The sequence below is a fragment of the Chlorocebus sabaeus genome, chromosome 20 (assembly GCF_047675955.1).
Source record: "Chlorocebus sabaeus isolate Y175 chromosome 20, mChlSab1.0.hap1, whole genome shotgun sequence".
NCBI classification, from domain to species: domain Eukaryota; kingdom Metazoa; phylum Chordata; class Mammalia; order Primates; family Cercopithecidae; genus Chlorocebus; species Chlorocebus sabaeus.
This window is the reverse complement of record NC_132923.1, coordinates 46,065,502-46,091,559: the sequence shown is the minus strand read 5'-3', so window position 1 is coordinate 46,091,559 and position 26,058 is coordinate 46,065,502.

The window sequence follows — 26,058 nt, the reverse complement described above, 5'->3', positions numbered from 1 at the left end:
AAACAGTGTTCCCTCACCTTAAAGGCTTAACTGTTGGAGCCATGGTGCTCAGTCAGTGTGGGTGTGATTAAGACTAGGTGGGGAAGGGGACATGAGGTCAATGGGGGTGCTTCTGCATGCTCTCTCCCACCCCCACCATCAAATCTGCCTAGTTGCAAATCACTGCAGCAGAGCTCCAGGGGAAGCGGACAGCTGCCAGATCGGAGAGCCTGCTGCCCCAGGAAAAGACTCTCAGATCATTAGTCTTGGAAGTGAATTCGTCTCACTCTTCCCAGGGTGAGCATACAGAGGGGTGGCTCCTCTGGTAGTAAGCCATGTAAGGTTTTACAGACTAAAGCGATCCCCTTAGAAAATCCTGAAGAGCCTGAGGTCTTCACTGTGGAGGCAGGAACAGTAACTCCCAGGGGCTCACCACCTTGGAGCCCAGAAGGTGGCTCTGAATGCTGCTTTGGAGTCATTCCCACCAGTGGCACTATGACACCGAGGGACTGTGAGATGCATCTTCCAGAGTGGAAGCTTTGTGGCCACTTATTGCTTTGAAATTTTAATGTAAGTTTTGATATTTTGATTTAATCCTTGAATTAAATACGAACAAGTCTGAGGGCAATGACACAAATCATACAACAAAATACATGTTCTGAAAGAATTTGCACACTAGAGAACTACTACACATCCATAAAAACCATACGCTCTACCTAACTCCACAGGGTGGCCAACACTAAGAGCCAGATGACTGGCCCAGGTGCAGGGGAGTGCAGAGGCTGGAGACATCCCTTCTAGTGGGGATGAGTTAAGAAGGTTTCCCAGAGTGGGTAGAACCAACATTGATGCTGAAGAATGTGGTTGAGTGGCAGGGTGGGGGTGGAAGAAGAGGACATAGTGAGCAGCAAAGATGCTGGGAAAGGACAAGGGATATTTGGGGGACCTTAAATAGGCTGCTTAGGCTAGAGCAGAGGTTTTTGATGGGACCTTGAGAAAGCGAGGTTTCCAGGGCTGCTCTGTCAAGGCTTAGGATCTGTACTTCATCTCGTTCTTGTTGCTGTCGTCGTTAGTGATTTGTTTTATTTGTTTCCCCTTGCCCCCCTTTTAAATAAACTTTATTTTGTAAAGCAGTTTGAAGGTCATAGCAAAATTGAGGTAGAAACTATAGAGAGTTCCCATAGGCTCCCTGACCTCACATACACACAGCCAGCCGCCCCCATTCTCAACATCCCACACATGGGTGGTACATTTGTTACAACTGATCAATCTCCAGGGATACATCATTATCAACCAAAGTCCATAGTTTGCATTAGGGTTCACTCTTGATGTTGTACATTCTATGGATTCGGACAAATGTACAATGATATGCATCCACCATTATAATATCCTACAGAATAATTTCACAGCCCTGAAAACTCTCCATACTTCCCCTATTCATTCCTCCCTCTCTCCAACTCCTGGAAACCATTGAGACCTCTATACTGTATCCACAGTTTTGCCTTTTTCAGAATGTCATATAGCTGGAATTATGCAATATGTAACCTTTCAGATTGACTTCTTTCATTTAGTAATATTCATTTAAGGTACCTCCATGTCATTTCATGGCTTGATAATCATTTCCTTTAATGCTGAATAATATTCCATTGTCTGGATGTACCACAGTTTATCCATTCACCTACTGAGGAACAACTTGTTGCTTTCATGTTTTGGCAATTATGAATAAGGCTACTATAAATATCTATGTGCAGATTTTTGTGTAAAGGTAATCTCAATTTCTTTTAGTAAACACCAAGGAATTCAATGGCTGGATCGTATGGTAGAAGTATGTTTATCAGGCTGTCTTCCAAATGGCTGTATCGTTTTGCATCCCCACCTGCAATGAATGAGAACTCCCATTGTTCTATATCCTTGCCAGCATTTGGTGTTGTCAGTGTTCTGGATTTTGGCCATTCTAATAGGCATGTAGTGGTATCTCATTGTTGTTTAAGTTTGCATTTCCTCAATGACATGTGATATGGAGCATCTTTTCTTTTGCTTATCTGTCATCTGTGTATCTTCTTTGGCTAGGTGTCTGTTCAAGTGTTTTGTCCATTTTCAAATTAAGTTGTTTATTTTCTCATTGTTGGCTTTTTAAAATTTTTTTATTTGTTTATTTATTTGTGAGACAGAGTTTGACTCTCTCATGAGGCTGGAGTGCAGTGGCGCAATCTCAGCTCACTGCAACCTCCGTCTCCTGGGTTCAAGCGATGCTCCTGCCTCAGCCTCCTGAGTAGCTGGGATTACAGGTGGCTGCCACCACGCCCAGCTAATTTTTGTATTTTTAGTAGAGACTGGGTTTCACCACGTTTGCCAGGATGGTCTCGATCTCTTGACCTCATGATCCACCCGCCTTGGCCTCCCAAAGTCCTGGGATTACAGGCGTGAGCCACCGCACCTGGCTGACATTTTTAATTTTAATAAAGTCTAGCTTATTAATTATCTCTTGCATGTATCATGCCTTTGGTATTATATGGAAAAAGTCATTGCCAAACCCAAGGTCATCCATATTTTGTCCCATGTTATCTTCTACGTTGTGAGTTTTTTCTAATCTGATCCTAAGCTCTCTCTCTTGAGAGTAGTAATAAGCCAAGATAGCCACTCTCTAGGAGAGGGCTGACCAGGAGGAAAGTTAGATTCAGGTGCTTGTGTCAGGTGAAGCACAATGAGGAAGTGAAACCAGAATGCATAAAATAGAAGAAATGTGTTACTTACAGGTACCAGAGAGATTGGGGTGCTGATAGGAGGTCATCAGGAAATCTGGAGGCAGTAGCGATCTCAACCATCAGGTGGAAAGTGAGAGAGAAAGAAGACCTGTGGGACTATGCCCTTATTAAGGTCCATGGGCACTATTCCTTAGGCTTTCCCATGGGAGTTGTGAATTGGCTACTTTAAAGAAAACATAGGCAGGCTGTGTGTGGTGGCTCATACCTGTAATCTCAGCATTTTGGGAGACCAAGGTGGGTGGATTGCTCGAACTCAGGAGTGTGACCAGCCTAGGCAACACTGGCAAAGCCCTGTCTCAACAAAAAAAATACAGAAATTAGCCAGGCACAGTAGTGTGCTCCTGTGGTCCCAGCTACTCAGAAGGCTGAGGCGGGAGGATCGCTTGAGCCTAAGAGGTTGAGGCTGCAGTGAGACATAGTCACACCACTGCACTCCAACCTGGGTGATATAGTGAGACTCTGTCTCAAAAACAAACAAACATGCAAAGTAGGGGACTTTTTCACATAATTCTGGTGTTGACAATTAAGTATTGACATCACGATCAGCAGCTATGGGATGTGTTGGGTTTTGGGTTCATGAGGTGAGGAACAAGTGGGTTATATTGAAAATAACCACACAGAAAAAGTTTTAATGAGGCCAAAGGTGACAGGGTACAACTGGGTTTCAAAGAACTTACGTCAGGCCTCAAAATGGATGCCAACGCAGCAACTATGTTTAACAAATTTATGACATTCTAAGAGTTTTACAGTTTTGTGCTTTATGTTTGGGTCTGTGAGCTGACTTTTGTGAAGGGTGTAAGGTCTGTGTCTAGATTCTTTTTTTCTGCATGTTGATGTTTAGTAGTTCCCAAAAAGGCCATCTTTTCTCCATTGTATTGCCTTTGTCAAAGATCAGTTGTCAAAGATCAGTTGATTATATTCCTATGGGTCTATTTCTGGGCTCTCTATTCTGTGCCATTGGTTTGTTTGCCTATTCTTTCACCAATACCACACTGTAGCTTTATGGTAAGCCTTGAAGTCAGGTAGTGTTAGTCTTCTAACTTTGTTCTTCTCTTTCAATACTGTGTTGGCTATTCTGAGTCTTATGCCTCTCCTGTAGAGTCAGTTTGTCAATATGGTTATGGCTAGAATGTTGATTGGGTTTGCACTGAATTTATAGATAATGTTGGGAAGAACTGACATGTTGACAATATTCGTCTTTCTATTCATGAACATGAAATATCTCTCCATTTGTTTAGTTCTTTCATTTATTTCATCAGTTTTATAGTTTTTCTTATATAGATCTTGTACATATTTTGTTAGATTTCATTTTGGGGGTGGTAATGTAAATGGTATTGTGTTTATAATTTCAAAGTTTTTTTGAAATTATATATATAATTATATATATAATTTCATTACCAGTATATAGAAAGGCAATTGACTTTTGTATATTAACCTACTATCCTGCAACCTTACTGCAATACTTATTATCAGGTTAGTGCAAAAGTAATTGTGGTTTCCGCCATGTAGTTTTTGCACCAATTTAATAGTTCTAGGAGTTTGGGGGTCTTTTGGGTCTATTCTTTTGGATTTTCTACATAAACAATCATGTAATCTGCAAGCAAGGTAATTTTATTTCTTCCTTCCCAATCTGTATATATTTAATTTTCTTTCCCTGTTTTATTGCACTAGCTTGACTTCTAGTGCAATGTTGGAAAGCAGGGATGATTGGGGATACCTTTGCTTTGTTCCTAATCTTAGTGGGAAAGCTTCTAGTTTCTCCCCATTAAGTATGATGTTAGCTGTAGTTTTTTTATAAATATTCTTTATTAAATTGAGGAAGTTACCCTCTATTCCTAGTCTGATCAATTTATCATGAATTGGTACTGGATTTTCTCAAATGCTTTTTCCACATCTATTGTCATTATCAAGTAATATTCCTTTTTTAGTTTGTTGATGTGATGGATTACATTAATTGATTTTCAAATATTGAACCAATCTTGCATACCTGGGATAAATCTCACTTGGTCATGATATGTAATTCTTTCATACATTATTGGATTCCATTTTGCTAATATTTTGTTAATATTTTGTTGAGGATTTTGCATCTATGTTCCTGAGAGATATTGTCTGTAGTCTTCCTTTCTCATAATGTCCTTTTCTGATTTTAGTAGTAGAATAATGCAGGCCTTATAGAATGTGTTAGAAAGTGTTCCATCTGCTTCTATCTTCTGAAAGAGGTTGTAGAGAATTGGTATAATTTTTCCTCAAATGTTTGGTAGAATTCACTAATGAATTCATCTAGATCCAGTGCTTTCTGTTTGGGTACATTATTAATTATTGATTTAATTTAATAGGTATAGGCCTATTCAGATTGTCTATTTACTCTTGTGTGAGTTTTAGCACACTGTATCATTCAAGGAATTATTCTAGTTCATGTAAGTTATCAAATTTGTGGGCATGGAATTTTTCATGGTATTCCTTTATTATTCTTTTAATGTCCATGGGATCTGTAGTGATGTCTCCCCACTTTCATTTCTAATATTAGTAATTTGTGCCCTTTCTCTTTTTTTCTTAGTTAGCCTGTTCTAGCCTGGCTTATTGATTCTACTGATCTTTTCAAAGAACCAGTTTCTGATTTGGTTGATTTTCCCTATTGATATCCTGTTTTTAATTTCATTGATTTCTGTTCCAGTTTTTGCAATTTCTTTTCTTCTGATTATTTTAGGTTAAATATGCTCTTCTTTTTTCTAGTATCTAAAGTGGATACTTAGATGATTGATTTTAGACCTTTCTGGTTTTTTTTTTTTTTTTTTTTTGGCTTTTATTTTAGTTTCAGGGGTACATGTGCAGGTTGGTTCTGTAGAAAAATTGTGTGTTGTGGGGGTTTGATGTACATATTATTTCATCACCCAGGTAAAAAGCATAGAATCCAAGATCAACAGGTGGTTGATCTTTTTCTTTTCTAATATCTACATTCAATGCTATAAATTTTTCTCTAAGCACTGTTTTCACTGCATCTCACAAATTTTAATATGTTGTATTTTCATTTTAATTTCATTTATGTATTTTAAATTTAATTTCATTCCATTGAAATATTTTAAAATTTCTCTTGGACCATTAGTTATTTAGACATGTATTGTTTAATCTCCAAGTATCAAGCTCAGAGATTCTTTTCTCAGTGTATTCAGTCTACTAGTAAGCCCATTAACAACAGTCTTAACTTCTCTTACAGTGTTTTTGTTCTCCAGCATTTTGTAAATCTTCTTAGAACTTCTATCTCTCTGTTTATCCATCTGTTCTTGCATGTTGCCTCCTTTTTCTGTCAGATCCCTTATCACATTAGTAGTAGTTGTTTTAAATTTATGGTCTAATAATGTCAACAGTCCTGCCACATGAGGGTCTGGTTCTGACACTTGCCGTGTCTCTTCACACAGTGTTTTGTTGGGTTGTTTTGGGGGGGTTTTTAATGGCGGGTGGGGCTGGGGGGTTTTTTGGTTGTTGTTGTTGCTTGCCTTTTAATACGTCTTGTAATTTTATTTTATTTTTTGAAATCTGGACATAATATACTAGATGAGAGGAATTGCATTAAATAGACGTTTAGTGATATAGCAGTAAGGTGGTGGGTGGGGGTGGGGAGTAGGAGGAGGATTCTATAGTCCTATGATTAGGTCTTAGTCTTTTAGTGAGCCTGTGCCTCTAGGTTGTGAACTTCACAAGTGACTCTCAGTTTCCCCCTGTATTAGATGGGACAGGGTGGATAGAAGGGGATGGATTTGGGTATTTCCCTGTCCCCAGTTTGGTTAGTCTGTCAAAACCCCTGACAGGTTAGGCTCTGGTAAAATAATTTCTCTTGAGGGCAGGCCTTGTTAAAGAGAACAGAATGCTCTGGCATACTTCCAGATGGCCACTTTTTCTCCAACCCCCTGCCAGAACCATGAGGAGATGTTCACTGTGAGAACATGGTAGAGCTCCAGGCAGTAAGACTCAAAAAAGTCTGAGGAGCTTCTTGGAGTTTTTAATTCACAGATTTGTCCACACTGAGCTTTTGTACAATCAATTACAGTTCAGCTTTTCATATCCCAGCATTGGTTTCTATAAAGGTTTCTGCTTGTGGGTTTCTACTTTGGTAAGTTGTCATTCTTTGTATCTGTCTGTCTGTTTCCCTGGTTTAAAGGGCAATGGTTTACCCTGTAACCTCACTTCCTGACAGATCTAAAAAGAATTGTTGATTTTTCAGCTTGGTCAGATTTTTACTTGTTTTTAGGGTGGAGCAGCTACTTCTAAGGTCTTCATATGCCAGACAGGAACCCAAAAGTCTGTACTTTATCTTTAGGCAACATGCAATTATTGAAAGGTGGGTAGATTGATTAACTGATTGATAGGTTGGATTTTAGCAGAAAGATGACATAATTGAAAATTATTATGTAATGGATTTTGGAGGCTAGGCAGCTGGGTAGCTCTGCTGTCTTGGTTGGTCTCACAAGTCTGAAGGTTGGCTGGTTGTAAGCTGACCATAGATAGCCAAGGCTGGGACAACTGGAATGACTTAGATCTGATGAATGAGTCTTTCATCCTCCAACGGGCTGGCCTGGATGTGTTTTTCGTCATGGTCATGGGAGAGGACAAGAGTGCAAACAGAAATACGCAAGCATTCCTTTAAAGCTTCTGTTTATAGCACATCCATTAACATCCCACTGGCCAAAGCAAGTCACATGGCTGAGCTTGGAATCAAGGGGTGGGAAAATGGATTCCACCTCTTCATAGGGGAACCACAGAGTCACATGGCAAAAGGTAAGGACACAGGAAGGGGTGAAGAGTTGGAATGATAAATGCAAATACCTTGATTCAAATCCCAGTTCCTCTAGCTATGTGACCATGAGCAAAGTACCTGGAAACTGGTACAAAAAGAGTGCCTACCTCTTAGCATAGTTATTTGCATCAAATGAAAAGACCCATATAAGGCCGGGCACGGTGGCTCAAGCCTGTAATCCCAGCACTTTGGGAGGCCGAGATGGGCGGATCACGAGGTCAGGAGATCGAGACCATCCTGGCTAACCTGGTGAAACCCCGTCTCTACTAAAAAAATATAAAAAACTAGCCGGGCGAGGTGGCAGGCGCCTGTAGTCCCAGCTACTTGGGAGGCTGAGGCAGGAGAATGGCGTAAACCCGGGAGGCGGAGCTTGCAGTGAGCTGAGATCCGGCCACTGCACTCCAGCCTGGGTGACAGAACGAGACTCCGTCCCAAAAAAAAAGAAAAAAAAAAAAAGAAAAGACCCATATAAAACACTTAGCATAGTACTCAGCCCACATAGGTAACTATAGGTCATGGGCACTGCATTGCAGTGGCAGAAAGAGGAGTTGAGATGCATATGGAGGTTGTAGGCCTTCTGTACTACTCTGTAGTAATGTTAATAGGTTATTCAGGACAGGCTGGAAATTGAATCTGAATGCACCCTGAAATATAATACTGTAACCAGAAGTGAAAAGGTCTAGCCATATTTGGGAGGAATAACCAAGGATGAATCTTCAGAAATAGGTATCCATATTCCTGCATTAGGACAATGGTGGTGCCATTCATCGATGAAAGCAAAGAGAATCAGGAAAGTTGCAGCTTGGGGACAGATGGCTAGATGTCCACTCCATCTGGTTCTCTAGCCGAGTATCTGGGAGTTTCATGAAAAGGAAGAGCAGAAAGAGTAGTCAATGACTTTTTCTCAGCATGACATAAAACCAGGTATTTAATAATCATCCAAACCAGAGTTTTTATTTGGAAAACTTACTGTTCTATACCATTTCTTCTGTATTAGGAAGGATAATTCTAAATATGAAATAAAACAAAACAAAAAACTTGGAGAGAAGACTGCCTATTAGTCTGGTTTCCAGCAAGACATTCATCCAGGGCTCTCTGACACACTTGGCCACAGCCCTATCACCAGGCTGGAGTGCTGTGGTGTGATCTCGGTTCACTGCAACCTCCGACTCTTTGGTTCAAGTGATTGTCCTGTCTCAGGAGGATTACAGGCACGCACCACCACACCTGGCTAATTTTTGTATTTTAGTAGAGGCAGAGTATCACTATGTTGGCCAGGATGGTCTCCATCTCCTGACCTCGTGATCTGCCCCGCTTGGCCTCCCAAAGTGCTGGGGTTGCAGGCGTGAGCCAACCACACCCGGTCAATTATTCTTCCAATCACAGTAGAACCTGGGCTACAAGGTGCCAGAGGTGAGGGTGATGAAGAAGTTTTTACCCAATCCCATGGCTTCAATTTTTATAACAACTTTCAATCTAATGGGTGTTCACTTGCACTAGAACAATCCCAAGATGCAACCCTGAGAAAGACTCTCATGGCCCATTAGCTTAAGCAATTGCCAGCCAAACAAAATAGCAAATTTCCCATGTACAAAGATTTAGTGCAGTGAGACTAGGATAAATAATGAAAGCATTTGTATATGCCTGCTTACAACATTCCTTGTAGGCAAAACAGGGAAGAAAACATCATTCTAAGCATGCAAAGGCAGCCACTGCAGGCTCATCAAAAATATGCATTTGCTTTTGTAGTCAAAGAGTGTGAGTTTGCTCTGCTTCACCTCCTGGCCTGGGCTCCTCTGATATCTATGTAATTTAAATGAGAAAGTCGTCCTAGGGAGTCATCACATTTCAAAGAAGTGACCCTTTTTGGATGTTGAAAGGATCCTCAGTGTTTGGGTTCACTCCCAGGTGAGGTGATGTCATAGAGTTCTTGAGATGTCATCTAGAGAAACAGACCTTGGAAAGTCTAAACAGAAGTTGTTTACCTTGTCTTTTTGCTTGTTGTGCAAATGGGCCTCAGCTTTGGAGAGAAAACAGGCATACTTCAAGCTCAGTCTAAGTCAAAATTCGCCATTGCCGTCAGTCAAACCCTGACAAAAGAGGAGCTTTTGTTCATTCTTGGAGTGACCTGACTTCTACCATGAACTTTGTAACTAGGATGACCTTAGAATCCTCCAAATTGACTTCCAGCTGGTTGGGCTCAGCTTCCTGGGGCAACTTGGACAAGGCACTTTACTCCCTGTTCTTTCTCCTGAGGGACTGGTTCCTCTGAGTTCTCCCATTTGTCCTTCTCCCCTACAACCCACACCAGGGAACTCCTGGTCCTCCTGGTAACAGAACCATTCAGACAACCATGCTAGTCACAGTATTGTACTTCAGGTTGCATTCAGACGTGGATTTCCAACCTGTCCTGAACCTCATACATCCTTACACTGCCCTAGAGCCACTACTTTCCCAACATGCCCCACTGGCCCATATTGAGTGAGATCTGTTAAGAAAAGTCCCATCAGAGTAACTCTCTAGACAATGCAATCAAAAAAGATTCCTTCTCCATATAGTGTTCAGTCTCCAATAACTGGCTTCTGTCTTTATGGCACAGAACTTTACGTACTTTCTCAACTGTTCAACTGGAAATACTCTTTCTCTCTTTCACTTGCCAAATTAGGTTTAAAGAGAGGGTTGCTGGATCCTGGGAGGGTGTTAAATATCTCCACTGCTAGAAATCCAGCTACAGACATTAACGCCTACCTCCTGGCCCAAGAGTGAGTGTTAATGTTCCTGCTGCCAGGACATCTTTCATCCAGGGCCTCTCCCCTAGCCAGCACTCAGCCAGCACCAGGGCCAGAGGAAGCAAGTCAAACCAGACTGGCATCCTAGCAGTGTTGATCCTCAGTTGGTGAGTACTAAACCCACAATCTCATCTTTTTAATCACTTCTAAAGCACTTTGAAGCAGAAGACAATTCCAAAGACCAAGAAGATACAGTTCATGGGAAGCACTGCTTTTAATAATAATAAATTTGCATAGCACTAATAACAAAGCATTTTTACATAAAAATAACAAAAATCTTTTCTTGAAGGTTTACTTAACATACATTACATTAATTCTTTTTTTTTTTTCTTTTTTTTGAGATAGAGTCTTATTCTGTCACCCAGGCTGGAGTGCAGTGGCACGATCTCGGTTCACTGCAACCTCCACCTCCCAAGTTCAAGCGATTCTCCCGCCTCAGCCTCCTAAGTAGCTGGGATTACAGGCGTGCACCACCACACCCAACTAATTTTTGTATTTTTAGTAGAGATGGGGTTTCGCCATGTTAGCCAGGCTAGTCTTGAACTCCTGACCTGAAGTGATCCACCTGCCTTGGCCTCCCAAAGTGCTGGGATTACAGGCATGAGCCACTGCACCCGGCCCTATCATTGCTGTTTCAAAAGAGCAGATGATGTAAAGTTTGAAGGGGCTGAGTTGATCTCCATACTTCAACATCTCTAAGCTGATCTCTACATTCTAAGCTTATCTCTACACTCCAGTATCTCACTGAAAATCCATGAAGATGTCTTTATCTTCAAAATTCAAGGCATTTTACCACAAAAAGAGGAGAAGCTTACAGGAGGAGGAGACAGCTTTAGTCAAACCAGTTATACCCTAGGTAATCAAATAGTTGATGAAGGAAAGTTTCTTACCGTCAAAGTAGTCTAGCTAAAAAATGTGAATGAGATGATAGAATTTTCACCATTTTGCAATTCTCAAAAAAATAATGGATTTAGGCTATGATAGTCAACTGTTGCTAACATCGCAAAAAAAGAGACACAAAAAGAGAGACAGATGTGATGTGCCTCCTGACAAAAGCATGCAATACCACCTATGAAGCAATCTTGCCAAAAATCCAAATCTGAACTTAATCAAGATTATCAGCCCACAGGAAATACAGGTGACAGAGAAATCTGTTAAATGATACCACAAGGATAAAATAAATAGCATCTAGTATGTGGGAAACTCTACAGGGCAAATGAATAAGTTTCTATAGCAAATAAATTACAAGGGGAAAAAAGAATGGGAAGACGAGCCTATAGATTAAGAGACTCAAAAGATACACGTCCCAGCCAGACGCGGGGCTCACGCTGCAATCCCAGCACTTTGGAATGCCAAGGCAGGCAGATCACTTGAGGTTAGCAGTTTGAGACCAGCCTGGCCAACATGGTGAAACTCCATCTTTACTAAAAATACAAAAATTAGCTGAGTGTGATCGCAGTTGCCTGAAATCCCAGCTACTCAGGAGGCTGAGGCAGGAGAATTGCTTGAACCCAGGAGGCAGAGGCTGCAGTGAGCCGAGATCATGCCACAGCACTCCAGCCTGGGCAACAAGGTAAGACTCTGTCTTGGGGTGGTGTGGGGGGAAATATATATATACATATATGTATGTATATATATACACCTCCCAATGCAATGGGTAAACCTTCTTCAAATCCTGATTCAAACAAACCAAATGTAAGGTGCATACGCATGCTGAGGCCTTGGATATGATGCATATCTACATATCTTGCTGACTTAAAATTATCTCTTACATGGCCCCCTTAAAACCCCAATCAACCAAAATTGACTGTGCCTCAATCAGCCAAGAATTTAAATTTGCTTTTCTGCCATGCCTTAGATTTTAAAATGTTGGGGAAGGGAAGAGGGGTTTGAGAGAAGCTATATCTTTCTTAGGATATTTTTGTTTTGTTTCTTGTTTGTTTGTTTTTTGTTTGTTTTTGAGACAGGGTTTCACTCTGTCACCCAGGCTGGAGTGCAGTGGCGCCATCTCACCTCACTGCAACCTCCACTTCTCAGGCTCAAGCGATCCTTCCACCTCAGCGCCCCTTGCCTCCAGTAGCTGGGACCCCAGGTACATGTTACCACACCCAGCTAATTTCTTGGCGTATTTTGTAGAGATGAGGTTTTTGTGTCCAGGCTGGTTTCTTAGGCTATTTTTAAACAGTTGTATGCAATCTTTTAAATTATAATTATAGGCCTGGCATAGTGGCTCACACCTGTAATCCTAGCACTTTGGGAGGCAGAGGTAGGTGGATCGCTTGTACCCAGGAATTCGAGACTAACCTGGCCAACAAAGTGAGACTTTGTCTCTACAAAAAAAATTAAAAATTAATCAGATGTACTGGCATGCACCTATGGTCCCAACTACATGGGGGGCTGAGGCAAAAGGATTGCTTGAGCCTAGGAGGTCAAGGCTGCAGTGAGCTGTGATTGCACCACTGCACTCTGGCCTGGACAACAGAGCAAGAGCCTGTCTCATAAATAAATAAGTAAATGCATATTTGTCATTTCCGGTAAGCTAGTAAAAACTATAGTCATTTTCTAAAAAAACAAAACAAAACAAAACAAACAAAAACAATCTTATGTGTTTCAGGAAAATTTCTACTTGGGAGGAAGTCATGTTTTAATTATTTTTACACTGAAAAATTCCCAATAAAGTGAGGAGCTTGAGTTCAGGTTTGCCTACAGTTTGAGTTTAGAATCATACGTATTGATTTCCTTCAAGTGGGGCTCACTTGCAGATCCTCAGGAACCAAGCCCATCCTTGTCCTTCCTACCTGCTACTCCACACTAGGAAACCAGAGGGTTCTTGACATCACCCTCAATTCTTGCAGATGTGTCCCTGGAGTGTTGGACTTGAAAACCTCCCAGTCCCTTCCATTTGCCCAATGGCTCTGATGCAGGCTCTACCAGTGCTGGATCGTTTAGAGAGCCCCTCAGTTTGGAATTAAACTCTCCAGGTAACAGCAAGTGTTCACAGGACAGCAGAACTGTAGTACTTTACTGCAAAGCATTTTGCATCCATGAGCACTCAAGAGGTAACCTTAATGAGCACAAAACATTCATCTCTAATAAGAACATGCTGTCATAATCACCCTCCATGTGATAAATATCCTAGAGGTTTTCTCTTTGTTAGGTTAATGCTTTTCCACAAGATAATTTAGCCAATTCTCTAAAAAATAATCACACGTTATCAGGCCCCAATATAGTAATATGGTGTTATTGTTTTTTTTTTTAAATGTTTTGAATCTTGCCTTAAACAAATTCCATCCAAATAAATGCTCCCTTTTTTAGCTGGCACCAAAGCTTGTGTTGTTCATTGTAACCAAGCTCGCAGTTGGCTAACTCCTCATCTAACAGTATGTCTTCTGATTTCATTTGAGCAAAATTTATCATCCACAAGCAAAGACAGAAAATGTGTGAATGTCTAAAGCTTATGTAAATTAAGAGGCCATGCACGTTATTCCTAAAAATAGTAGATAATTATAGGCATTTCTTCCCCATACAATAATTATATGCCTCCTGTCATCTTTTCTATTCTGTATAAGGTCACAGTAGTATTATACAAAATTTACAGTATGTTACAAGTTAAAAACACAATAATTAGCAACTGTGCATCTTCAGCACCAGTGATGAATGTTCACAGTAAAAGTTTTAAAAAAATGCATTATTTGTTTTATGTGGACAGTACACACTTAAATTTAATCATCAACTCCTGCTACCCAACAGGCAATATTCTCTCACTATTATAATGCTATTTGCCAAGTTCATAGTACACCCTAGGGCTGAATTCATCCTGAACGAAGAGACAGGAAGCCAAATCTCTCACCGTCATCTCAACCAGGTGCACCATATTATTTTAAATTTAATAATTCTGTTGAACATATTGAATGATAATGAGCAAGCTTAGAGAAAGTACCAAGGATTATTTTGACCATTATGATCAACATCTGATTCAGGGGGAAAAAATCTTGTCACTAAATAATGTAGGGAGTTCACAGGATTGCTTGCTATGAGCGTTATTTTTTTCCTCCTGCTTGTTTATATCATTCATTAAAAGGGAAAAATGTTAGGGATATTGTACATCAGTGGATAAAAAGAAGTAATTTAACAAAACAGAGGGTTTATCCTCAGCTCTTAATTATCCATGCTAATGGTAACAAAGAGCCACAGATAATACAAAATGACAGGACAGAGCTATCATTTCTGTTTTGCTTAAGGAAAAAGTCAGAGGGACATATACCTCATTTTACCTTCCCCAGTTCTGTCATGCTGTCAAAAATGGTTTAGAAAGGATGAAGAATTAGCAAGAATGGGGCAAGAGAAGGTTCCAGAGGCCCAGAATCCTCAATCACAAACCCCATTCGTGGTTACTTGTATCATCTGGTTTGCTCAGTGGTTTCATACCTTGGACTGTGAAGGGTTCTTCCCCCGCTTGCCATGCTGGGGTCTAGATGATCACTGTAAACAGGAATGCTCGCCTCTAGGGCCATACCCTTCAAAGGTAATTCAGACCCCAGAGACCAGCATCCCAGCAGGAACTACGAATAGATGAGAGCAACCATTTGGCTTTGTGTTTGAAAACACCTGATTGACTGATGCCCATCTTAGCCATTTCCCTCCTGAGTGGAGCAGTATGTATAGAAATTAAGACTATGGACTCCAGGGTCAGACTTTCTTGGTTCAAATCCCAGTGCTACTCTTCAAGCTCTACGACCTCAGGTGTAACCTTTTTATGACTCAGCTTTCTCATCTATAAAATGGGGAAAGTAATAATTGTGAGCATTAAAATAATATGTGAGTGAGATATATAACAGTTGTGTGATTAAATGTCCCTCAGCCGCTGTGGCAATTGACCAAACTGCAGTCCATTTGGAGCTATTACCTTGGAATCTTGTGCACAACAATGCCAAATCCCTACCATCATAAAGGCAGTCTCATCTTTTTGCTGGTCGGTCCTTAAGAATAATGTAAAATATGCCTCAAATTAAGAGCACAAGTTTTGGGATCAGGTAAGTCAACAACACACAAATCTCTCTTCAGCCAGGACCTCCATTCTGAGCTTTCAGCTAACCCATGCAACTGCCTGGTTGACATCTCCCCTTGGATGTTTCTCCAACCCTGCAAACACAACAGAACTCATTATCTTCCTTCATAAAGCTGGTTCTCTTGCTCCCCTCCTCAATGAGAGATACCACTAGAAGATGGTCATCCTTGACCTTCTTTTCCCGAAACTCTGACTGACATTCAATCCATTAAGAGAAAAGACCTTTGCTCATTTCCAGCATGCACTCCTCCCTTCTGCCTTCTCAACCATCTCCATTTCCAATCTGGGGAACCACGGTTTCAGAAAAGCCGACACCACAGCTCTAGAAGCAGAGCTCATGACTTGAGCTAAGTCAGTCAGAGTATTCCATCTTTCTAGCTTCATTAATTTGCTCAGAAATGTGCATGAGAGTTAAATTGGTCCAATTAGAGTGAGACTTGAGACTTCTGCTGAGAATGCTGGAACAAAGATGCTTTCTTTCAAACAGGGTGAAAAGAAAGAAGCATGTAACCTTGGAGCCACTGGCAGCTACCTTGGGAGCATGGGGCATGGGGGAAGTCCCTTTAAGATAAAACATATATGGCAGAGGGTAAAACAGAGAGCCAAACAGAAAGCAGTCTCCTCGAGAGTTTACTGAGCTTTGCCTGAACCCAGCCTCATCTCTACATATTGCAGTTATATAAGCCAGTAAGTCAGTATTTTTAAATCAGTTTCTACTATTTACAATTAAAGTGTTCCAAATGACTCCATCCATAGGTCTACCTACTAAATATTTCTCGAATGTGTTCGCTTCCATCTCCCCCACCACCACTCTGGTCCAAACTACCATTATTTTCTACCTGAACTATTAAAATAGACTCATAATTAGTCATCTTCCTTCCTTACGTATACCCCTTCCCACTCCATTCTCTACAAGTAGTCAGCATAATCTTTAAAAATACTTAAATATGATTCAATTGCTTCCCAGCTTAAAGTCCTCTAATGACTTCTTGTGGGGATTAGGATAAAGTCCAAAGCCTAAGAAAGCCTTCCAGGCCCAATGTGACTTGGTCCCTTCCCTTCTCCTTCATCCTCTCCTTCATCACATCCAGGATGTGAGGATATGTGAGTCCCTCTTGGTCTTGAAACTCCACATACAATTACCTTTTTGCAGTTCTTTTGGTGAAGACACACCATGTTCTTTTGTGCCTTAGATCTTTCGTACATGCTGTTCCATTCACCTAGGCCACCCTCTCCCCCAGCCTATGACCACATCCTTCCAAGACCCTTTTACCTACCTCACCCTTTGAATCTCAGTGGTGTTCTGCACAGAAGCCTCCAACAATAGGTCCCCTTGTCACATGCTTCTGCTCCCCTCTGTGTCTCCCTCTTACAGCAGCATCACACTTCTAGTTACTTATTTAACCATCTGCTTCCTCCACATCTGTCTCCTTCAATGGTATATCATCACCACCTAGCCCAGCACAGGTCTGAAACAGCAGGCACCCAATTAATGGTTAACGTAATTGAGATAAGTACAAATTCTGTCTAAGTGACTTTTTAGCTTTTTAACCCTGGGCAAGCTGCTTAACCTCCTTGAGCTTCTGTGTCTTCATCTTTAAAAAATGCAAATGATAATGCCCACCTCACAGGGCTATTTGATGATTAAATTAAATATAATTGGGGTACATAGTAAATGGTGAACAAATCTCTAGTGTCTTAGTTAGCATTCTCCAGAGAAACAGAGCCAAAAGGAAACACACACACACACACACCACACATACACCACACACACATACACACATTACACACACATATATAGGCACTAGAGCATGTACATATATACATATTTTTACATATATATTTACATATATATGTTATACATATATATATAGAGAGAGAGAGATTATGGGAGTCAGCTCATGTGATTATGGAGGCTGAGAAGTCTCCATGATCCACTCTTTGAAAGCCGGAGACCCAGGAAAGCTGGGGGTATAATTATTCAGTCATTCCATCTGAAGCCTGAAGTCCAAGTCCAAGGGCCCGAGAACCAGGGGAGCCTATGGTGAAGGCCTGGTTTGAGTCTGAAAGCCAAAAAAAAACAGGAGCACGAATATCTGAGAACAGCAGAAGATGGCTGGATGTTACAGCTCAGAGAGATGGAATTTGTCCTTCTTCTATCTTTTTGCTCTACTTGGGCCCTCAGCAGATTGGCTGATGCCTACCACATTGGTGAAGCTGACCTTCTTTACTCAGTCTACTGGTTCAAATGCTATGCTCTTCCAGAAACACCCTTACAGAATGATATGGTTTGGCTGTGTCCCCACCCAAATCTCATCTTGAATTGGAACTCCAAAATTCCCACGTGCTGTGGGAGGGACCCAGTAGGAGATAGTTGAATCATGGGGGCAGTTTCCCCCATACTGTTCTCATGGTAGTGAATAAGTCTCACGAGATCTGATGGTTTTATAAGGGGAAACCCCTTTCACTTGGTTTCCATTCTACTTGTCTGCCACTCTGCAAGATGTGACTTTCACCTTTTGCTATGATTGTGAGGCTTCCCCAGTCATGTGGAACTGTGAGTCCATTAAACCTCTTTTTCTTTAGAAATTACCCAGGCTTGGATATGTCTTCATCAGCAGCATAAAAATGGATTAATATACAGATACATGCAGAAATAACATTTTACTAGCTGTCTGGACATCTCTTAGCCCAGCTAAGTTGACACATAAAAGTAACCATCACATCTAGGGAGTAGGGTATCCCAAGTCAGGGATTTCTCCAGGTCTCAGGTGGTGAAAAAGAACCCTAAGAATCAAGTGCTTTATAAAAGAATCTAAACTGAGGCTGGAGTGAAAGAGTGAGTTTCCATTGTGAAAGATTCCTTGAAAAGGCCCCCCAAACGACTATGCCATTCAAACAAACTGAAATAATTTGTAAGCAAAACACCAGGTGAATAAAGTCAGCCCTTTATATCCAAGGGTTCCACATCCTCAGGTTCAACCAGCTGCAAATGGAAAATATTTGAGAAGAAAAAACAATAAAAAGTAATAATACAACAATAAAATATAATACAAATTAAAAATACAGTGTAACAACTATTTATATGGCATTTACATTGTATAGGTATTATAAGTAATCTAGAGATGATTTAAAGTATATATGGGAGGATATGTGTAGGTGATATACAAATACTATGCTATTTTATGTAAGGAACTTGAGTATCCATGGATTTTGGTGTCCAAGGGCAGTCTTGTAAATAATCCCCTGTAGATACTGAGGGATGACTGTATGTACATCATGATTCCATACATACATCTGGAAGGAGAAAGCTTGGGTTTTAGTTTGTTGTTTTGATATACTTTAAATTTATCAATATTATTCTTGAATATAGATAAAACAAGTTGCATTTTAAGAATGAGCAAATGATTAATCATGCCAAATTAATACTTTGTACTTTAGGAGAAACTAATTGGTAAACTGTCATGCTTACTTTTGTAAATAAAAGACAAGAATGATTAGTCCTGGTCTCTGTAACAGCATCTCAAAATGTGAAGACTGAACTTCTGTCCTGGAGTACTCTTACCAAATTTTAAAGTCATAACAAATATGTCATTTATCCTCCCTGTGCATTCAATTATATCTTACCTCAAATTGAGCACTACATTAAGAAACTTATCTGCAGTCTCTAGTTTCATTCAATTCTCAAACTCTAAAGTAGGTATCATCATTTACATTATGTAGATGAAAAAGCTGGCCGGGTGTGGTGGCTCACGCCTGTAATCCCAGCACTTTGGGAGGCCAAGGCAGGTGGATCACCAGAAGTCAGGAGTTCGAGACCAGCCTGGCCAACATGGTGAAATCTCGTCTCTAATAAAAATACAAAATTAGCTGGGTGTGGTGGTGCATGCCTGTAATCCCAGCTCGGGAGGCTGAGGCAGGAGAAACGATTGAACCTGGGAGATGGAGGTTGCAGTGAGCTGAGATCGTGCCATTGCACTCCAACTGGGCAACAAGAGCAAAACTCTGTCTCAAAAAAAGAAAAGAAAAAGCTGAGGCCTTAGTTCTCTCTGACTCCAATAAACAACCTCTTTCTTCATAGCATTTCTGATAGGTTTACTGTATGCTTGTTTGTTTAACATCCTCACCAAATTGTAACTTCCTTAAGGGTAGGCATCTTGTTTGTTTTGTCTGCCCTTTTGCAAGAGCCCAGAATGGTACCTACTATATATTTGTTGTTTGTTGTTCAATATTTATTTATTGAATACATAAGTGAATGGACGCTTTGATTTGACAGAGTAATTAGATGAGAATTCGGTATTTGAAATAAAACAATACACAAGTTAAACTAAACATCCAGGAAGGCTTGGTTTCTGTGTAGCCCACTGGTATTTAAATCCCTGAGAACCGACTGGGGATTTGCCGACAGCCCATTAAAGAACTGGTGCTCAATGTTTAAAGACCTGCTTTCCCTCAAGTCCTGAACGGCTGTTTGGTTTCCGCAGAGCATCCTCTGTTGAGCTGCCAGGCCCTCATTTGTATTAGAAGTGAAAGCTAGTTCGAAAGTCAACTTAGACGGGACAAATATGTTCTTTTGACTTAATGATATAACATTTTATCAGCCACATAAAAAATGAAATATATGTGTTCATTTGCTATTTGAGGAGCTCTTTCGACGTGTATGCAGGAGCTATGTCAGCTGCTAACTGGTGATCCTTTTTTGACACCCTTTCCCAAGAGTATTGCATAGATAAACATACTCTATTTGAACAAGACCAGTGACAGCAAAATTGCTTGCTTGTCTCTAAAAAGACTCTAATAATGTGCACCAAGGGAGAGGCCCATGGTCTGACAGAATTTTTTTTTCCCCAGTGTAAACCATAAAATCCATTTCAATAGCCAGAATAAAGCAGTTTAAAGTGCATCCCTAGTTAATTACATCCAAAGAGTAATAATAAAATCAACTATTAAATTTTAGAACTTCCTCTTTAAAGTATTAAATATCTGGGAACTGCAATGCAGTTAAATTTCTCTCAGAACAATGCTTTCCGTTGCTTAGGCTGGCCCCTAAGAATACTTATGCAAACTCTTTCGGTGTGATAGAGAGTGTATTTTTCCTGTGAAGAAATATTTCAAATAAGCCCTTATTTCTGCCACATGTCCTAAAGAGGCACTAGAGCGTGTAGGTCACATGGAAGCCAGTCTACCGGCTTCTCAGGGATCCTAGAGGAGAATGGAAAACTTATCACCCTCTTCAAAGACAGAGATTCCATTCTAGGAGCACTTTGCCGGGCAACTTTAGAAAATGGTTGTGTCCACAAACTCACTAGATTGTGGAGCAGATAATAGGCTGAACTTAGATCACAGGGCAGTCTACCTGGAAACATCTCTGGCAAATGGCAAACAGAAGCCTACAAGCGAACGGGAAGCAGAAATGATGTCATGGGCAGGATCCTCACAGTCATCGTGCATCCTTCCAGTGGGCCTCATCCACCTGCCTCCAAAAAGCCAGATGCAAATAAATATCAGAGCATGTTCATGAGAGCAAAAAAGGCTGCCTCCTGCCCCAAGGCCCCTGAGGAGGGAGAGTGCAGGTACCTGCTGCATCTTCTCAGGCACTGGACATGAGGCTTAGGGCGTTCCCAGGGGCAGAGCAGAAGTGGATGGCCCTTTATAGGGCTTCACTCTGGGGCCAGATGCTTAACTAAGCAATCTAAAAAAAGATTCATAGTTGTAATTACATTCTTGCTTTACTAAGAAAGTAACTGAGCTAATGCTACATCCAGGACAATTCTTGGGAAAAGAGAAAAGGAAGGAAATTTGTCCTTAAGCAGTCACTGCCTAAACTCTCAATTAAACATTTATTAAGAATGTAATACATGGCCAAGCCTGTAATCCCAGCACTTTGGGAGGCCAAGGCAGGTGGATCACTTGAGGCCAGGGGCTTGAGACCAGCCTGGCCAACATGGTGAAACTCTGTCTCTACTAAAACAAAACAAACAAACAAACAAAATAGCTGGGCAGGATGGTAGGCACCTGTAATCCCAGCTACTTGGGAGGCTGAGATGGGAGAATCACTTGAACCCGGGAGGTGGAGGTTGCAGTGAGCCGAGATCGTAGCACTGCACTCCAGCCTGGGCGACAGAGGGAGGCTCTGACCAAAAAAAAAAAAAAAAAAAAAAGAAGAAGAAGAAGAATGTAATAGATTCCTGGTATGAAGAAATAATGTTTAAATGGTCCTGCATTCTAAGGACATTATCATCTAGTCATGTTCACAAATAAATGCCATTCATTTGTGCCAGGTGCTATAGCAGCAGAGATAGATATGAGGAAGGCACATAGAGGAGATTGGTACCTTGATGAAGGAGCTCGTGGAAGGCTTCATTGAGGAGGGGTCATTTAATTTGACTCTATATGTTTACCAGGAAGACACAGGATGAAGTAGGTAGTGTTCCAAGCAGAAATAACTCAGGCAAGGTACAGTTTAAAACATCTCAGGTGTTTATGGATCTAGAAGTTCAGTATAGTTGTAGTGAGTCTAAAGGAGGTAAGCCAATATGTACCTGTACACTTGGGGTTTTGTGTGGGCTGCCAGATTGGGAAGGGGAAACTCTGTAGGAGTTGGACCTCTTATAGTCCAACATGAAGGACCATACATGAAAGACCTTGTATTCCAAGCTAAGTGATTTGAATTCAATCCTGTAAGTAACAAAGAGTCATGAAGGACTCTATATAGACCAAACATGGGCTTTAGAAATATCACTAGGATGCCAGCATGCTGACGAATGGGTTGCAGGGGGCCCAACTTGGCAGCAGAGACCAGTTGGGAAGCCATTCATTCATCCATGTATTTTTGAGCACTGATGATGTACTAGGCACCTTGCAGAGGCACCTTGAGACAGCAGGTGAGTGATTAGGATGGTGAGAGATTTAGGAGCATCCCCAGAACCTCTTGCAGTATCATGTGAGGAGTGTCATGGGCTGGGGAGAGTTCTGTCCCCATCTCTCCTCATCCTCATCATGTAACAATACTTGCTCTCAGGAAGTCTACCAAACCCTAAGGGTTAGTAGGTTATTCCTCCCAGAAACATCTGTCTTGAAGCAGTAATAAGAAGCCTTGAGTCATTGGAAGGGAGTCCTGATGGTAAATTTCCAGGATCTGCGTAGGAAGGTACTCTTTAATTAGGATCTCCTCCATGTAAGAGGGCATCTGCTCCACCTCTTAGGCCAACGCTGAATTCAAGGCAGAGCAGTGAATAACTAGTGTACTTTAGTGCCCTTACACCATGAGCCCAGTTTCCCAGGTCCCAGAACTCATTTCTCATACACACACACACGCACACACACACACACACATACACACAGTAGTCATGCAGGGTGCTTATCCCAATAAATTTCTTTCCATCACAGAATTAAATATTTCTGCCCAGGAATGACAACATGCTTTACAAAGGCAATTCCAGAAATCTTTCAGTTGTCTCATTATAAAGGCAGATCCATGTCAGGTGCTTCCTAAGAAGGCAAACTGTTCCTCTTGGAGTGAAAATGATCTCAGGATTTGAAGATTTGGATGTGAACTGAGTCACCTTCCTTCTTCTCCACCTCAAAATCTCTCACTGTCATTTCTTTCCTACCAGTCTCTCAGCCCCTCCTGAGTCTAAGTCCTTTTTTCACCTGTTCTCTAGACAGTGGCATCTACTCCTTCAGGAACTGCTTTTTTAAAATATTTCTCTCATTTCATTTTTTCTTTTATTTATTTTTTATTTTCCCTATTTTTTAATTTTCTCTCTTGCTTTCATCTTCCTCTTCTCCCTCTCCACTGACTCCTTCCATTCCATCTACAACCTTGTTTGTCACGCTTATCCTCCTTTCAAACCTGTCATCCCTCAAGTTCCTATCAAGTCATTCTCCTGCCATTCAACGGAATTCTGTTCCTCACCTCCCACATCCTCGTATATTCTCTCCATGAGATATCGCTCCCACCCAGCTACAATGTTCCCCACCCCCAGCTCTCCTGAAACCACTTCCTTAAACGTTGTTAATGACTTTCCTATTGACAGATTTAACTACAGTACTAGTGGTCTCTAACAGGTGAAAATAGAATGGATTTTAAGACATCTGAGATTTGCCATGTCACCAAATAGGTGATATTTGTAAAGCACATAATGGCTCTACGCCTGTTTTGTCTTCTACGAAATGGGCATAATAATGATCTTGACCCTCTCTATCCCACAGAATTGAAATGAGATGTATGTAAGTGAATTTCATAAACTATAAATTGCATTTAAATTATTAGTCATTTAGTGTCATGTTCACCCTTTCTAGCAATTGGTTTTGCTGACCACTCACTCCTTTTTGCAGTTCTCAGTCTCAGTTCCCACAATACAATCCTGTTCTTTTTAATTTCTCTGCATTCTCGTCCTATCCCACAACTTCAGCTTTCCTTTCCATACAGATCTCCAATTCTAGCCTAACACTTCTCTAGGGGTCTTGACTCCAACCTTGACGTCTACCAACCCAAAACGATGAAAACTGAGCCCATTCTTTTTTTCTCAAGACTGAGAAGGCAAAAAAAAAAAAAAAAGAAAAAGACTGAGAAGGCATTTTTGTTTTTCCATTCTCTTGAAGCTACCATGACGCTCCTGCTTAAATATCTTCCAAGATTGGAGACCAAATATTTAATGTTCTCTGAATTTCCATTAAGTTTAAGCAGTGACAGAGCCTACACCAGTATATCAGTTATCTATCGCTGCATATCAAAAGACCCAAAAACTTAAGGTTTAAATAACTATCTATTTAGTTCACTTCTGTATGTCCTTCTGCTGCTGCTCTCATCTGGACTTACAGGTGCTTCTGTGATCTCCTGCTGGTCAGCTAGGTAGCTCTGCTTTTGGGGTTGGCTGACCACTGGCTGGACAAAGGGAGATACTAGGCCACATGTCTGTCATAATCCAGCAGGCTAGCTCAGGGTATCATTCACAGGGTAGCTCAGGGTTTCAGGAGCAGCCAGAGAGCAAGTACTGATAGCCAACTATTCTTTAAGTGCCTGCCTGTTACGTGTTTGCTCCTGTCTCATTGGCTAAAGCAAATTACAAGGTCAAACTCAGAGTCAGTGTTGGAAGGGTGCTATCAAAGGGCATAGATAAAAGAAAGGGAAAAATATTGTGGACATTTTTGCAACTACTACAATTAGTCAACTTAGACATCTAATCTACATGAGTTTCTAATCCACATGATTTTTCTGGTATGGAGTCTCCATGGCAAATCTCCTGCCCTGAGCATTCACTAAGAAGCTGCATTGAAGGTCTCTGTATCATTCAGGGTTCTCCGGAGAAATAGAACAAATAGGATGTGTGTATGCGTGTGTGTGTGTGTGTGTGTGTGTGTGTGTGCGTGTGTATAAAAAAATAAGAATTGGCTAATGCAATTATGGAGGCTAACTTCTACAATCTGCTGTCAGCCAGTTGGAGACCCAGGAAAGCTGGTAGTGTAGTTCTGAGAATCAGAGGTCTGATGGTGTAAGTCACAGTCAACAGCAGGAGAAGACGAATAGCCCAGTTCAAGTAGTCAGGCAGAGAGAGTGAATTCCCTCTTCCTTGACCTTTTTGTTCTATTCATGTTGTTAGTGGCTTGACTAATGCCCACCTACACTGGAAACGGCAGTAACGGCAATCTGCGTTACTCAGTCCACCAATTCAAATGCTAATCTCATCCAGAAACATCCTCAAAGAAATCCAGAAATAATGTTTAATCTGGGTACCCCATGTCTCAGTCAAATTGACACATAAAATTAACCATCGCATTCTCTAATGAATGTTAATCAGCTCTTGCTTGTACAGCTCTTTCTGAAACGTTTGCTGGAGAAGTAGTATGATTGCTTGCTAGACATTCTGATTGTCATGAAATACTAATGGTCAGCTCCTGGCATCCCCTCATTGCATGTTATAAAAGGCAGATACCACACAAGCCAGACACAAAGCCTCAGGGACACACAGCTGGTTTCTCATCAAGGTTATCTTATCTCTAAACACAAAGACTCAACCCAGCACTCAACCCAGCCCAAAGTCAGCAAAAAGCCCCAAGGTTACTACAACAGTCATGTAGATCTCACTTCCCAAGGACCCGGTCAGGCCACAGCTCACAAATAAGTTACACAGGTGTTTTGTTGTGTGCCTTGGAGGGCCACACTCTGTGAAAGTTGGACTTTGAGGGAAGAGGATGGTGAGCAAGGCCAAGCACACAAGGAGAATTTGGTTCCTGGCCTCAGACATCTCATCAGTGTTGGGAAGACAGGAAGCAGGATCACTGACCTAATCACTGCTGGAGCCACGACTAGTAGGTATGATGCCATTGAGAGCTGCTGTGGGCATGTGGGAATGACAATGCTCTTGGTAGACCAGAGTTGCCAAGGAAGGCATCAGGGAAAAGTCAGGATTTGAAATCAGTCTTGAAAGAAGAGAGAGGTTTCCAGGCTTGGAAAAGAGCATGAAAGAAAGATAAGTGTGGTGAAGAACAGTAAAGTCTACACTGGCAGGGAGGACAGTAGGAGATCAAGCTGTATAAATAATATGGAACCAGATATGGCTGCTTGCGTGATAGGATCTTAATTTAACAAGAAATCAAACTGCTTATGGTCTTGATGAGTAAGACAATGAGGAAAGTGTCCTACGAAGATTAGTTTGGTGA